Source organism: Hirundo rustica, chromosome 2 (genome assembly GCF_015227805.2).
Source record: "Hirundo rustica isolate bHirRus1 chromosome 2, bHirRus1.pri.v3, whole genome shotgun sequence".
NCBI classification, from domain to species: domain Eukaryota; kingdom Metazoa; phylum Chordata; class Aves; order Passeriformes; family Hirundinidae; genus Hirundo; species Hirundo rustica.
The window spans coordinates 105,196,363-105,211,598 of NC_053451.1; the positions used below are offsets into that span (position 1 = coordinate 105,196,363).

The following is a 15,236-nucleotide window of genomic DNA, read 5'->3' on the forward strand; positions in this document are numbered from 1 at the left end:
ATGAGCCACCAGCTGTCACAGCACTAGGAGCTTCTGCTGATGAAGGGCAGCGCACAGCAAAGGGGTGTCAGGCCCAGGCAGTTCCCAGAGGAGGGCAGGGTTTTCCAGCCAATGCTGTACAGACACATGAATGCACCGGCAGCCTTTGTAATGCCAGAAGAACAACTTCAGCTGAACCACTGCAGAGAAGTCTTCCCACCACCAGTAAATCGGAGAATTAGATAAGACACCATGTTTTTAAAGTGCAAAACCAGGACAGCTTCCCAGCTACTTTCCTTCATGTATCTTGTACCGTAGCTAGTCTCTCACTCGGAGCCCTGGCTCCATTTTCGCTCCGGCTAGCCTGAGAGACAAACCACAGTTGGAAGGATTCTTCCTCAGTGTCCCCAGAATCCCGGAGTGGCCGGGAACCTTTCTCTTAGGAGAGAGAGCAAATCCCCGTTGATGGCAAAGGAGGGTCTGAACTTGATCCAGGGGGAAATCAAGGCTTTATTCAGTCTTTCTTCCGTGGCCCTGCCCCCACGTGGGCCAGGAGCCCCTTCCCAGTCTCTGTGCCAAGTGAATTTTGCCACCAGTTGCTCTGGCTTATATCCAGGGAAGGGGCTAAACGGGGACAATCCACTACCCAATCGGAGATAAGGTGGGAGTGGAACAGAGTTGGATTACATTCCAATATGAGAGAATGGGTGGGGAAAAGGGTCAGGGACAAACCTCGGGATGTTACATTTTCCAGGGGAACAGGGGGATACAGAAGAAACTATTACAAAACCCAATCTAAAAATGAAATACAATATAAAACCAAATAATACACAGCAACACTGTACATTTATTTTTATAAGAGGTTTTAGACTAAACTTTGAAGGGTTTTTCAAAGTCAGACCTATGGCTTTTTCCTGTGTTTATTTTTGCCCAGCTGAGCTTCCACTGAATTAAATTTTAACCCAGTAAACTTGTTCAAGAAGAGCTTTGGGGGGGACCTTGGTATGTCTGAGATCAGGGGCTTCCAGCTTTTCCTCCTCCTCTGCTGCTCCAGGATAACTGGCAACAGCACCACAAGCTACCTTACCTCTTGTCACCTCACAGTAATAATACGAACTAAAAAAGCAAACAGTGCAGCTATTATTTGAGAAAGAAACTGTTAAGACACCCATGGTCTGTGGTCTGTGGAGATGACTCATTCCACAGCACAATCTAATTCCAAAACAATTACAGCAAAATCAAAATCCTCACACAAAGGAGAGACAAAATACAAAGTCTGGCCCTCTGCTGAGCACATGACCCTATAAAGCTGACATGACTGCAGAGATTGCACTGCCTTCTCACCATAAAGCACAACTGTCCATTTTCTTTAAACTCTTCCAGGGAGAATTCAATGGTAAAGAAAACAGACTACAGGGCAGTATGGTTCAAATGTGAGTTCTTGTGCAAATTTGCAATTGGAGCTTAATTCAAAAAGAGAATTAGCATTCTTTTCCTCCACTGTAATTTAAAATAAATTACCCACTGACCAAAACCAATAGATTATCATATTAATTGGTAACTTTTATGTTCTTTATATTGTAAAAGAAAACCACAATTTTTCTAAATATGTTCATTACTCAGATAATTATCCAAAACAATTATGCAATACAATTACCCAGACAATTACTTAGGAGGGAAATTATCTCCAGATGCATCACAAGCTATTCTATGAAGTGCTCAGTATTTATCGTTTTAGTTGTATTGGCTGTGATTGATCAAATGAGTCATACATTGTTCTGTCAATTCTCCATTGCGAGCAAATACTTCTAGAGCAAATATCCACTAATTCTAACTTCAGGTGGTGTAAATATCACACACGCGAGCTCACACTTCACATTCATACTCTGTGGTGGAAAAAGTCTGAACTAACCGAAATCTAATCCAGGCAAAATGCCACTTGACTATGTATTGCCCCATCTGTACTTCCCCTTAAAGCAGTATTTTCTACCTGTTAAAGGCATACCAAGTTCTGTGAAACAACCAGATGAATAGTCAGATTTCTTCTCTTGATCTGGAACTAGTCACTAATTTGTTAGCAAGATTATTTTTAAAATCACAGTTTTCCATGTCAATGCAGAAAATTAAGTGGTAACTAGTGTGATCTCATACAGTATTGCAAATTCTCAGTCATGCAAAAAAAGTAAGCTTTTATTTTAGACTTGAATTTATGGGCTTCTTGTTTTGCACTTAAAATAGATTATCTTTTAATTATTAGTTTTTCTTGTCGTTTGGAATGAACCTAAGAATTCAAAGCACAACCACAGCCAAAGCAGGCAAATTTTGTCTGTGTTTGTGAGCAAAAAATATAGAAATGACAAACCAAGCTTCAGCATCTATTATCTCTGAGTAAAAAATTTAACAGATTAGCTGTTTTATAATTAACGTTCCAGGACCTGCTATGAAAGCCTTAATAAGGTGTAGGGCTGAATCAACAAATTCTTGAGCAAGTTCACCACCAACTCATTAGTATTTCTGCATCATTGCATTTCTAACAGTTTCTGGAAGTTTCAAGGGCCATAATGCCAAGGCTCTCTGAGGTCCAGCATGGTCTTTGAATCACCTTAAGCAGTGAGGTTTAAAAAGCCCACAAAGTACACCTCATTTTACTGTTTTAAAATATTGCATATTAAGATATTCCAGTTCGATCATTACAAAGACTTGCCATGACTTACACTGACGGCACATTCTTCAAAAATTTTCTTAGGCCCTATTTTCAGATGTTTTCGTCCTAGTTGGACATATTTGACAGTACAGATAGACAACTAAGCCCTAGGGCTAGGCATGAGTTTCACTTCTTAACGATATTTTATCTACAAAGAGCAGCATACAAAAAGACAAGTTGCGCTGGGCTCTGCAGCTTCTATTGATTTTAAAACGCAAACTCATACTTCCTCCTCTGCTTTCATAGAAGAATTTAATTGGCGCCAAAGTGAAAGATCCCAGCATGACCTGTCTCCACTCTAAGCCACTCCAGCTGTGATTGTGAGCAAATCTGTACATTCAGACACTGCCACAAGAGAGACCTTCCTAATAAGCTGAGCTTTTGCACTGATGGAGGCAAAAAAGGAGTGCTAGGTTGGAAACAGGGAGAGCTGAGACTTGGCTTACCCCACCCTTAGAATTAATCAAAGCTTTAAAGGCCTCAATAAGGACCAAATGAAAACAGAATAAGAACTTGACTATTTACTCCACACAGAAGACTTAGTACAGGTAATAGTGCTAACAACCTGTGTAGGATAAGTGTTAGGATAGTTTATTAACCTATATTATGTAGGCACTAGGATTGCAGTCCCTCACACATTCTTTTCCACTTTTCTGACCAGAATCTCACTAGGGATGGGACTTCTTTGCAGTCTCTAGGTTTTTCACTGCACTGTGAGCAAGTCTGAGTTAGCTTTAAACTACCTGCTGCTGCTTATAATGAAAAGTGAATTACTCAGCCTCAGCATAATGTGTTCACTACCCACCAGTGCAAGGTGGGCATGCCTTATCATAGAATCATAGAATGATATGGGTTGAAGGGCACCTTAAACATCACCTAGTTCCAAACTCCCTGCTGTGGACAGGAACACCTTCCACTAGACCAGGTTTCTCAGAATCCCATCCAACCTAGCCTTGAACACTGCCAGGGATGGGGCGCTTCTATGGGTAACTCATTCCTGTGCCAGAGCATACTCACAGTAAGGAATTTCCTCCTAATATCTAATCTAACGCCTCTTTCAGTTTAAAACCATTGCCCCTTGTCCCTGGAGCCTTTCTCTTCTCTAGACAGATCAACCCCAACTTTCTCCGTCATTACACACTGCAGTGTTGCTGGCTGGGCATCCCTTGCTTTCACACACTGCCCCCTTTCCTCGGAGTGTTGTGAAGGGGATGCTCTGATGCAAATACGCTATGCACAATCACCTGTCACTGATATGGCAATATCCACAGCCAACACATGTGGGGCAACCTGTTCCTCCTTCTGATTCTGACTTTACAAAACTTAATCCTTGCACACTAAAAGAAGATTTTAACCAGAAAGAAATTTAAGCAGTAGTTTGTCCGAGTGTGTTGAGCTAGATATTAGAAAAAGAGGGTTTTGACAGTTTTTCAGTACTGCCAATGGAGAAACATAGCATGCAGGAAAAAGAGCAACAGAGTGAAGAAATTATTGGAAAGATAATTCCAGTCATTTAAAACAGTGCTTCAGATGGGACTAAATGTTAACACAGGCTAAATGGTCTCAGGGTCCCAATAGTCTTCTAAGTAAAAACTGAAAGCTACCAAAAATAGTCTTGTTCTAGAAGAATTTTCCCAACCTCAGGTACTTTTCTATGTATCTTTAATGTATCACAGACATATAAAAAATATATCACATACACATCTGGACTGAATAATGATTTCATCCAATTAAATGTATTATTTTAAACCTAGGAAAAAAAAAAAAAAAAACCAAGAGAAATACACAAGCTATAGAAACACTTTTAAAATTCTGTGTCAACTTCATCTTGAAACAATTGAGCATCACCTCCACATGTTTAGAGGAGTAATTTCTGCAACCAACAAAACTAGAAAGGACATGCAAAGCCAGAGGTGAAAGGCAGAGCTGGCACATGGGTATTGTTCTTTTCTTCTTTTTTTGTGCAACTGAATTGGTCCATATCCTGAGTTTGTTCGTTCACTCCTTTCCATCCCAGTCATAAGCAGGGAACCTCAAAAACTCCTCTTCTAGTTTTGATACTGGAAGGATAGATAAACCAAAAATGTTATTTTTCAGTAGAGGTCCTTCCCCGAGGTAGTTTGTCTGAAAGAAGGTGCAGCTTGGCACACTGGGAAATAGCTCATTGTTAAGAAAGAAACAAGGTCTGATTGAGCTGCCATGCCATGAGGGAAGGGAAGGGAAAATAACCTGCAGGATGAGTTCAGGACAACATCACTCAAATACAAATAATGGACAGAAGATTTAATGCCCTTTGGGGTACCATTAAGGCTGAAATTTGTGATCCAATGAAGCATTTATTTGCCACTGACTGTAATGGGACTATGATTTAATTGTTTTTGTGTTCTCCCAAAGTGTGGAGGACTCAATTTTTGAAACTTCAGGCACAAATTGAGAAAGAATGAAAGAAACTAGTCCTAAATCAGAAAATGTAAACAGTAATTACAAAATTAGTATTTTCTTTAACAGGATTTTTGAACAGAGAAATAGACACGTAGATTAAAGTCAATCAGACTATTTTTCTTTAGTAAGTCTAAAATGCTTTACGGAGAAGCATTTATTTCAATGACATTTTAAAGAGGGTCCATGCCAATTTCAAAAGGAAAATATGGAAGAGAAAAAGGAATCAAAACACTTCCTTTCTCAGTTTGAAAACTGACATTTTGATTCAAATATTTTCACCTAACAAAATTATAAGGCTGTGACTTTGTGCCAGTGTGGAACAAAAATAGATGTATAACCTTCAAAAATCATCATAAAATCAATTTCTTTCCTATGACCTGCTCTCTAATTGTCTGGAATTATATCACATAGCTTAAGAAGCTGCCAAGAAATGTCCAAATTCAAAGACATTATGAAAGTAAGCAGAAAATAAGCTATTTTTTTAATGTAATCTCACTGATTTCATAAAAACCTTGGCTTGATGGCCTCTTTAAATTGCTTTTTTCCTCTATGTGTGAAGCTATAAATCCCTTCTTGCTACTAGATGTTTCTATATCTCTAGTGATCTCAGATGCAACTGCCTCACTTTTTATTAGCATAAAGAAAAAAGAGTTGTTATTTGCCATACTGCCAAAGTCTGAAAACATTTTCAGTTCTTATCTATAATTCTGTAGGTGAGAATTGTAGCTGCTGTGATGGGCTTTAACGGGAAGCTCACTTTTGCTTTCAAAAATATGCATTAATGGCAGGATGAAGCAAATTCCCTTCCTCCTGGCGGCCTGAATGTGTGATGTTGGCAGGTAGGAAATCAACGCTTCTTTGGTCTGGAAAGCAATAACACAATACTTAAGACGGGGCAGAGGTTTTTTTTCAGTGTCTCCACGCAACCACACCTCATCCTAGGGACTCCCGGCGCCCATTTCCAGAAGAAGGTCTCTACTCTTCACTGCTGCGTTGCCCCTGCCTGGATGTGTAGAAATCCAGTGGAGGCAACATCTGGCAGGACTTGGGCAGGTGAGTGGGACACCTGGAGGCAACATCTGGCAGGACTTGGGCAGGTGAGGGGGACACCTGGGGGCAACATCTGGCAGGACTTGGGCAGGTGAGTGGGACACCTGGGGGCAACATCTAGCAGGACTTGGGCAGGTGAGGGGGACACCTGGGGGCAACATCTGGCAGGACGGACAGGTGAGTGGGACACCTGGAGGCAACATCTGGCAGGACGGACAGGTGAGGGGGACACCTGGGGGCAACATCTGGCAGGACTTGGGCAGGTGAGGGGGACAGCAGCTAATTAGGAGGCTGTCACTAGAGGGCAATGGAGCTCTTTAGCTGTCCCGCTCCTGCCGCCCCGTGTGCCCCGGCCGAGCTCTCCCGGAGCTCCGGGCAGCGACCCAGCCGCGGCTCCGCCCTGTGAGGAAACGAGAACGACTCACTCTGGTCTAGAGCAAGACGCTGTTTAAACAGAATCCATTGGATTAGGCGGAGGCATGTGGGATTTTGCAAAACTTGGAATGCTTGGTGGGTATCTGGCAGGCCATTAATTAGGTCAGGGGATATCTGCAGGTAAAGGGACCTCCCCAAGGTGATATTGTAGGAGACAACAGCAGAAGAGAAGCAAGAGCTGAAGGAAAACTCAGTCTTCATATAAGCAAGCAAGAATCCCAAGAATCACAGCAGTTGCTGGGCATCCAAAACAGCATCTATTCACAATCAGTTTTGGGCAGAGAAAGAGAGAAACCAAACAGCCAAGTTTTGAATGGGAGAGTCCAGAGGATATGCCAGATTTTGAACTCAGTGTTGAGGTGCAATGAGCTTGGTGCCGCTGTTACAAGAGTTTGGTCTTAGATTCTCAGTATTTAAGGAAGATTCTTATTTTCACAGGAGTGGAAAGATTTCTCTTTTTAATGCAGATTAAAATTCTCTACTCAGTTATAAATCAAAAATTAACAACTTTATCTAGGTCAGGGCATTGAAGCTTCATTAAAGTTTTATCCTCATTCACTAAATTTTAATTTTAATGTGGCACATCTGACAAGTCTTGTGGGACTACTTAGAATCCATTGACATCCTTCTGTCACTGGTATCAAAGCCTCATCTTTGAGACTCTTGTTTCGAGATACCTAGCTGTCATTGGATTATTTTGTCTCTGCAGTGGTGTCACAATCAATGGCTGTGCAGGCATTCACATGCATGTCCCACATATGTCAGCTAAATCTCACACACCACAGAAATAAACTGCTTTACCTCTAGAAACACAGATTTCTATGTAATCACTTAAAGGGAAAGCTATAACTCTTTTTTTTTTTTTTTTTTTTTTTTTTTTTTTTTTTTTTTTAATCCCTTCCAGCCTTTTAAAATATACTGGAACTGGTTGCCTGTAATTTAAAACACCACAACAACTCTACAGTTTAATTTGCAAACAATATTTAATCACAGGAATGGCCATGAGAAGTAAAAAATATTTTCCATATCCTTGCTGACATTTTTATGACTATTTATGGCAGAAATGTTGATGCACTATTTGAAAAAACTGTCTGTGGACCTGGAAGACATCTAATTCTGGAGAAGAAACAGTACCACGTGATTTATCTAGTCAGTCAATCCAGAATTATGGCAGAAATTTATTGTTTCAGCTATTGTGGCCTTTAACATCTGAGCAATTACCAGGCTAAAGTACAGGCCTCTTACAGAATAACAGTTAAGACACATTCATGGAATTCCTTTATTAATCTTTTCCTGGCCAAAAATTCCGTGCCAATATTTCAAAAATACAAATGGTGAAATGCATGTATATAAGGTAGGTATAAATGGATTCATATCAACTTCTTGGAAATTGATTTGATCCAGGAAAGACCCCCAAACTTTTCTTGTTTGTATTCCCAAGCATCTACCATGGTTTGCCCTCGGATCTCAGGCCTGCTGTTAGCATGGCTGTGACTCAGTAGAGGTAATAACCCCTCAGTCAGGGCAGCGGCGTGATCCTGGGCTCGTGTGCAAGAGGGAGGGCAAAGATGTAGGACAGAAAGAGACATTCCTAACACGTGCAAAGTCACAACACATGGCAGAGATTTTCCTTTGATTTGCAGTTGTGTCCCACAGAGCATTCCTACTGCTGCTGTCTTGCTTACAGGTCCCCCCTGACACACTCTGGGGAAACATCACTGTCCTTGTGTTTGACAGGATGGAAGGTGTTGCACTAGGTCTGAACTCACCAAAGTATTACATCATCCCGCATTTCTCATCAGTCCTGAAACTTTTTTCCTACTGGAGAGCTTTTAAGCCTACTTCTTCCTTCTGTGATTCTGCACACAGATCAACTTTCAGGCAGCAAAGGCTTTTAACAAACACAGGATGAAGGGATGAAGCAAAGGAAGGGCAAGACACACTCAGTAATATATGTTGTATCTAACTAACATAAGTTGGCAGTGCTCTCACTGCATCTTTGACTTTCAAAGCAGCATGCACTCCATTCTGCCCCAACCTGTCCACACCACTATGCACCAATCTTTTAACCTGAATTTACAGACAATGTTAAATGTTTTGGTGGTCTCACAGTCGCTTGTAGCTGCCTGCACTGTTTCTTCACTTCCCTCCTTCAGAATCACTGCCTTGTACAGAGAAATTATATTTCACTTACTTTCTTCTGTAAGAATAAAAATGTGAAGATAAAACTCCAAGAGTGCCAAGAAATGTTTCTGCCCATTAGAAATACTGGCCTGGTTCTACCTAGTCTGGCCTTATCTTCAGATGGGAAGACTTAATACTGCACCTCACAGCAATAAAGTACTGGTAATTTTTCTTAAGAGAAAAATATTTTATTTACATATGCTTCATATTGATAATTGACCTTCTAATTCAAAGCTGAAATTCTGCTCCTGAATCCAGCTACAACTAAGTCCCAAGTATTTGTTCTTCTTGACATATTAGGATTACATTTATTGAACTTCAGCTTTGTTTTTAATTGAATGCTGATGCCTAATCTTACCACTTATTAGCCTTATTTCTCTTTTCTGTTGCAGATCCTTAAGTGTTCCAAGCACCATTCCTCCTTAAAAATAAAGCTCCTGCTTGTTTGCTTTTTCATTTCCTTAGCCAGACTTCAGATTGCATTTTCCTGAACACCGTAGCTATTTATCCAGGGGAAGGACTAAAGGACAGATTCCTTCTGACATTCTCAGCATGCTGCTGTGAAGACTCCTGGCTTGAAGGGCCCATAATAATGGAAGATGAAAGCTTTTTAACAGTTCACCTTCTTGAGTAAATTACCAACACACAAAGTTCAAAATGGGTTCAAAATTCATATTCCCCTCCTCAGGAACAGACATCAACAAAAGCAAAGTATATGTATCAGGACCACTGAACACACATTTTTGTATTTCCATATAGCAGAGAAAAAAAATACTTTTTTCCAAAGGAGAGGGGGGAGGGGGAAAAAAAAAAAAAAAAAAAAAAAAAAAAAGGACCTTTTTATAGAGCCTAGTTTCAAGGCTATTTCAGTACCCATTCTCCATTATTCGTGCCTGGATTAATATCTTCCGGCACACAAACCAGCCAGTTCTGCAACTTGGCTTCATTAAATTACTTTATACATAATTCAAGATGGAAGTAAATTCTTTTCTTCTTTCTTGCACCCTCCCACTTTATACCTACAGTCAGTCCTACGACTACATTTTGACAGAGTGGCTCAGTGACTGTTACACCTTCTGACAGTAGCAAACTGAGAAACATTTTTTAAGCACAGCCGTTCCTGCGGCCACGGGCAGGGGTGAATTCCAGCTTCCATCAGTAAAACATACGTGGGCCACAAGGAGTACACTGAGCATTGGTATCACAGAGTCCCTGAAGCCATGAAACCATCCAAAGCACTCAGAACAGCTCAGGCAATTTGTCCCACTGACCCGCATTCACCACCAATCTCTGCCCATTCAAATACACTGTTTATACTCCCCTAAGTCCCTGTATCAGTTGATGCTTGTCACTGGTTAACATTCTCAAATACCAAGGATATTTCCTAATTCCAAACAGGTAAGGACTTCAGATGTTCCAGCAAGGAAACACTTTGATTAATGTTGACCAATACATGCAAATAAAAAGAAGAAAAGGGTCACCACTTTGTTTTAGACATCAGATACGGCACTTTGCACCAAGGAAAATCCCCACTGACTTTGTAATTGCCTAGTGGAGGAGAATGAAAAAGGAACTCAAATCATTTAAAACTTTGCTGATCTGTCATCACATTAACAACTTTCCAACTTTGACATGGCCCTGAATAGAACATAGGCTTAAAAGCAAAAATAAAATGAAAAAAAACTCCCAAATGCCTTCATCTTCACATTAAGATGGATTTTTGCAATGAATGAATAACCTCTTTCACTTTTAATTTAGACCTACCCATCAACATGGCTGTTATTATTCACAGCAGCAAAGTCCTTGCCACACTACAGCAGAACTAATAGCTGCATCTCTGTTTTCCCCAAGAATTCACAATGTTATTTAAATAAGTCTAGTATGCCATAGGTACAGCAGACAAGGCTGCTTCTAATGAAGGGCTATTTTTATTTCTGTCCAAACTTTATATAACATGACTGGAATTTGCTTGTGGAAGAAAGGATCATTAATAGCATGCCATCTCTCCCCTGCATGCAAGGACTCATGACATCCTTGGACATTTTCAATAGTCATGTTGACATCTATATTCTATCAAGAAGCACTATGTCATTTACTAAACAGCACAGGCAAGACAGTATCCTTGATGTTTCCATAATACATGATGCAGTGTTTTCCTGAGAGAAGCAAAGCAAGAAATAAATCTTCTGCCAAATAAGTCACGAAGTGTGGAAAAGCCATCAGCTTCTCCATGTATGCCTCTCCAAGACCGAGCACAATGGGATGTCACTGCCCAGGCTCCTGACTGGGGCACTGATCCTGCTACCACACAGGATCATTGGGTCATCTCTCCTGCATGGCAGGAAAGTGAATTATAGCATGGAGTAAAGCTTTCCCCAACTTAATTCCACAGTTCAACCTTTCAAAGGGACATTAGTGAGATGCCCAGACCATGTGCTATTACGATAAGCAATGGGGGTTCATGTGCCCAGGACCTGCCTGACTGCTCCCTCCACACTTTCCATAGGGGTATTTTCATTCAGGATCCAGAGGAGGTTCCCCTGCAAAGTTGTATGTGCGCTTGCCAGGTTACTTTTTGAGAACAAACACAGATATCTGCAGTCTTATTATTCACCACACATAAAATGGTAGAGAAAAATTAATTACAAGTCATGCAAGTGACTAAGTTGTTATATTGTACTTAGAATCTCCACCCTTTTGTGGCCAACCTCCAAGTGTGCTTAGATTTCTTTAGGTGAAGCTCTGTAGCATATTCAGAGTTTCTACCAAACAGATCATTTGGGATGTATAAACAAATGCACTTATTAACATAGAGCTTACCTTTCAAGAAAGTTGACAGCCAGTTGTGCTGGAAGATGTAGGTAGAGCCATCTAATTGTAATTCAGATCTGCTGAAAACCAAACAGAAAATTAAGGAATGAACTGAAAAAGGACCTTAATGTGGAAATCTCTGTTTAAACACCTCAAAAATAACTGTTTCTCTGGTGTCAGACATATTGTTTATGTCAGGCTTATTATTTCAGGATTATTTTTTCCCAGCCTTTGGAGCCATCTTAAAGCCACCACTTAGAGGTGTTGTATTCAGGGGTAAGTAATCACTAATCAGAGAGGAAGATGAGAAATGATACATAACTCAGGGAAAGGATCTCTACAGTAGAGGCAATTTTGAAACTAGACAGGACTTGCAAGGACGGGCTAAAATAAAAATAGGACCTAGACGGACAGGCTTTTATTGATAGAGATTTTTATATTTTCACTATTTGTGAAGAGGTACAAAATACACCAGGTCCTGAAAGAAAAGGCTATCTTGAAGTGTGTGATGAGCACTTCCAGGACCTGGCTCCCAACATCTTACAGCTGCAAAAAAAAAAAGAAAAATCACTTCTGTGGGTGGCTTCTTCTCACCATTGACATTGACTAAATGTCAATCAATGCAAAACCAGCACAAGCCCACTGAACCAGGAGAGGCTCTGCTGCTGGGCGCTCTGTAGAGGTGAAAGAACTGAAACACATCATCTAAGAGGCAGAGCACCTGGAAGACTCAAGCTCTTTGCTCTTAACTTGCTGAGACAACCTTGCTGAGAAAACACTTTAGACTGCCTTTCATGGTTTATGAGAAGGTATTCTATACAGCCAAAACAAAGAACATATTCTGAATACCTACTAACCTCAAAATAATGTTCAAAATAATAGACACACTCCTATATTCTACTGAAGTTAATATAATTTTTCAGTTTGAATTTTGAACATTATGAACTTTTATGATTGCTGAGCTCAGAGCTTTATAGTGGCCGAATTAGGAATTCCATGTAGAAAATATTTCAGCCGGAAGTGCTGCAAAGATTGAACCCTCTTTGAGCAATATGCTGTTTTAAAAGAAAAATCCATGCCCAAAATTCCATAATATTACAAGGAATCCAAGTCTAAAAATCTTTTTTAAATCAAGCATTTGTTTAAAATTGTGCAACTTATACCAGAGTTAGGGCTTAAAAAAATAAACTACTTATTCAATAAAAAGTAGGTTTATGTCACAGTTGGAACACAATAGACAACTTGTAGTTTATTCAGAGCAACCACAAGTGATTTTTCTCCAGGAATATCTTGTTTCTATCAGTATTACTATGTTATGCATCACTTACATGTGTATGTAACAGCAGTTCCCAAACTGTGATCATTTTACTCATTTCTACTACGGTGCACAGATAAGTGATTAGCTCCTCATTTCTCTGATTACGGTAGGTAGCAAGAAAAGAGGTGTGAACAGTATGTTGCTAATGAAAAAATGTGGGTGCCAAGAAGGAATTGCAAAAATTGTAATATATGATATTAAGAAGATGAGAGAAAGAAATTACTGACACACTTTCTCAGCTGCTCATGCAGCCACCATACTGATAGGTAAGCTGCTCGAGATGTATGAGAGACTTAATACAGCTAATAATAAATTATAATGAAGTCTGAACAAGGATATATGAAAATGACTGTGTCCACACGACATTTCGTACTGCAGGAGGAAAGGCTGAGTCAGCAGGAGGTTGGAGAGCTGTAGTTATGAAATGAAAATGAGCTTTTCAACTCAAGGAACAGCAGAGAGATGGAGTTCTAACTCCCAGTGAAAGCCAGCAGGCAGAGCACATAACCCACCTGGCCCTATACAAAGTTATAAAGTACGAAGAAATGCAAGCCCTCTCCCAGTGCCATGCCTGGACTGGAATGGTGTGTAGAAAACATATTTTTTGCAGCTCTGTGCCACATTATCTCCAGGGCTTCAAGCCTCTGCTGCAGGGTAGGATAGTTAGCTTTCCTATTAAACGTGTCAGGATATGGCTGGAAGCTGAAGCAGAAGAGATTGTGTTTAATGAAACTTCTCTGGGTCTTACACTTCAGTGGTGTATTAAGACCTAAAAGGTTTTAACCAAAATCTTGGACTCGTCCATATAATTCAAAATACAGGCTTTATGTTCCAGCTCAGCAAATGAATGATGCAGCAGTCTATCACTGTTGAGAAATACATTTTTCCAGGTGTCTGAGTACAGCCAGCCCTTGGGGTGACTAATCCTCTACCTCAGTTTGAAAATCACAGCTCCACTGGTATTTTAGCTGAGGACAGGAGTGTGCTTTTGAAGAGACTCCCCTGAGCATTCCCCATTATGTCATTTTGCTTTTCACTGCAGGGCAATCTCAGAGCACAGAGACTGTGTTCATTTGGGATGAAACTAAACTGGGGTGCCCTGAGCATGCTCCATTGCTAGTGAGCTCTCATTCAGCAGGGTGGAAGTGCATCTTTAAGAGGGTGTTAGTGTGGATGTTGAGTCTCCTGCATTCTCTGCTCACCTCTGCAGGTTCATCCCCCATGCTAATACAGGCACACAACTGTGCACCATACATACACCACTACTGCCAACATTTACATCCCAACCAGGAAGTGAGGAAAACAAAATTCTGACATAGGAATTATCTCCTTAACTGAAGTGAACTTTTGAACAAATGGGTATTTGCAAAACTACCAGTATAAACCAATTTGTACAACTTTACAGGGGCAGGGAATATAAGAGTAACAAAGGGCATTTAGACAGACTAGACAAGCATATTGTACCTATGAAAGGATCCTCATCATTACTGCAAGCACTAGTACTTGCATACAAGGCATGTAATTTTCATCATGTTGTCTGTAGCACCATGACAGAGCTTATAGTTTCAGGAGGGATGTGGGCTGAAGATGAAGTAATTTCATATGCAGTCAGATATTTTCATATTTTCATTTTCTCCCATATGGAAGAGAGAAAAGGACAGGCAACTGTCCTTTTCCTAAGGAAAAACCTTATTGTTTTAAACATTCTTTCCTAAAATTTAGTATTTTCTCTGGAACTGCATATTAGTCTTCCTTAAAAGAAGATTTGAAAAGTGAATAATAAATAAAATAAAAATATTTATTTCTTTAATAATGAAATTTTCGAGATATGTGTAAATGTTGTTGTTGTTGTTGTTGTTGTGGTAATAACTTAATTTTCCGTTTCAAGGAAAAACTCTTTGATACTTGGAACCAAGTATCAAACAAAGAGGAACAAAGAGGCATGCATCTGTTGAATAATGCTAATTCATATTCAAGCTGTGCTACCTAATTACAATGCATTTTTCATGGTACCATCACAGATTACCATGGATGATTCTTGGTCAGTCATGACTTACTTAATTAGCAGGAACTTAACTATTATATTTTTTGACTTTTCATGGATTGAATAGAGTATGCCTTCCAGCTCTTATGATCAAACATACTCCCTGCCCAAAGTATAGGATTAAAGCCATTATATCGATCAAATCACAAGCAGGCATCTTTTTGCTTTGCTCCACAAATGTAGAAATGGAAGTGATGTTCACAAACCAAATGTATTACAGTGAATAAAAAACTGACTCAGTCCTGGAAAAGCAAAACACAATGTATCTG

General features: G+C 40.0%; 1 protein-coding gene across 3 annotated transcripts in view; it reads right to left on the minus strand.

Annotated features, from left to right (window-relative positions):
• The window catches only part of LOC120749537 (uncharacterized), a 325,325-nt gene that overhangs the window by 213,565 nt on the left and 96,524 nt on the right, over window positions 1-15,236 (minus strand). For 2 of the 3 annotated variants that reach the window (XR_009208605.1, XM_040057035.2), the window contains exon 3: window positions 11,615-11,682. The gene's annotated coding sequence lies outside the window, so the exon portion shown is untranslated. Of the gene's footprint in view, window positions 1-11,614; window positions 11,686-15,236 lie in introns of all 3 variants that reach the window. The other variant, XM_040057036.2, reaches the window with a different exon arrangement.